We start from the raw sequence: 1,683 nt of genomic DNA, 5'->3' as shown, positions 1-1,683 counted from the left end.
ACATCTGGTGAAAATTTCATGTCATTAGCACCTCTAGTAATATAATTACTGAGAAAAATGGTGACACGTTCAATACTTATTTTACCCGCTATATAAACCTCTGCAGGAACCAGCTGACAAGACTGGTCCACTTCTGGCTTCAACTTGTGGGTTCTTGTCAAAGGTCTGTTCATGCAGTGTTTGTTGGGGCCCCCACTCTTTATGCTTTACACTTGTATGAATAGTCTCTCTCTGTAAAATTATTGATCACAAATAGTTTGGAAATGACCTTTAATCCTTCCAGGATTGGTGGGCAGCAGCAGTTGCTTTCTGTTGTTTAACTGCTGATGTCTTTCCATCTTGGCTGTATCAACCCAATCATCTTCACCTTTACTGATATGTTTAAAATCGTGTCATGTGCTAAAATATGTTCATAACAATTTTTGTTGTTCAAGGATGACATTCAGCTCTATTATTTGCTCTAATGTATTTAGTTACTATAAAGCTCTGATGTTTAGTTTTTTAACATTTTAGGTTAAATTTGGCTCATTTTAGAACCTGGTGAAGATTATTGCAGTTTATTATTTTTTATTTCGTTCTGATATGTAAAACAAACTGCATGTCTGGATTGAAAAGGGTACTTTACTGTAGAAGTTTCAAGCATCCAGTCCAGCAGGGGGCGACACTGAGCTAACATGTTTCTTTCCTCACCGCCAACAAAGCATCCGTCGAAGTTTCTGTCTTTCTTTTTTTTTAAATTTTATTTTTATTTTTTAAAGCAGCTGCTGAAGATATCAAAGTTTCCCCCGCTCAGAACCAGAACCATCAGTAGAACGGGTCAGTATCTTTATTATTGAGCAMTAATATCGTTTGTTAGTTCTGTTTGTTCGGTTCTGCTGCAGCTCAGCAGAACAGAGTCTGTTTGTTGTCAGAAGTGTTTGTTCTTCTCAGGTCGATGAATGTTGTGTTTCCACACGGCCGAAGGCGAAAACGAACCCACGTGTTTTTTTTTTTTTTGTTTGTTTGTTTTTTTTATCTGTCTATTAGCAAAATATCTCATGAATTACTGGACAGTGTTTAATGAAACTCCCAGATAAAACAATGGATGGAGGACTAACTAACTTTTGGAATCCACCTGAAGATGGCTGGCATTACAAATCAACCAAAATGAAAATAATCCTCTCAGTTTCATACATTGAGGTAAAATCAGGTGTAGTAGCTGAGACTGATCCCCAGTTTATAATCTGAGCTTTAAGCTTTACATCTGTGTTTAAAAGTTGGGCATCAACTATTGCAAATAAAGTGAGCAAAATACTTCCTGAACCTCTGAACAAATCCCAGTGAAACTTTCAGACAGTAATAACTAAATGTACATCTACTGGTTATCTTTTAGAGCAGTGGTTCCCCAACTTTTTGTCTTCTGACCCACTAAATATTCATGGCAAAAACTTGTGACCCCAAATATTTCTGGTCTGAGTACACAAACTTTGTTAATAACCCTAAAAACACAGGTTTTTTGACAATCTAAACAGCTAGTACACAAATATAAATAATTGTCCTGATGCATCTCAGTAATCCAGGTAAAAAAACAAAAGGAAAAAAATTGTATAGGTCCTCTGGACGGGTTCTTCTTTAATGAAACGTTTCGTCTCTCTTCTAAGAGACTTCTTCAGTCTGAGAGTTTCAGGCAAAATTCAGGCTTTT

At 36.4% G+C, this 1,683-nt stretch overlaps 1 protein-coding gene across 1 annotated transcript in view; it reads left to right on the top strand.

The window, feature by feature from the left end:
* Positions 1–728: 728 nt before the first annotated feature.
* LOC106527381 (protein-serine O-palmitoleoyltransferase porcupine) overlaps positions 729–1,683 on the top strand; it is a gene marked incomplete at its 5' end in the record, with an annotated part of 41,623 nt that continues 40,668 nt past the window's right edge. Inside the window, 1 exon segment of the mRNA XM_014022243.1 lies at positions 729–816.

Source organism: Austrofundulus limnaeus, unplaced genomic scaffold (assembly GCF_001266775.1).
Source record: "Austrofundulus limnaeus strain Quisiro unplaced genomic scaffold, Austrofundulus_limnaeus-1.0 Scaffold321, whole genome shotgun sequence".
In the NCBI taxonomy this organism is placed as follows: domain Eukaryota; kingdom Metazoa; phylum Chordata; class Actinopteri; order Cyprinodontiformes; family Rivulidae; genus Austrofundulus; species Austrofundulus limnaeus.
Note: the sequence above shows the minus strand (reverse complement) of the source record. Positions and strands in the feature narration are given on the sequence as shown.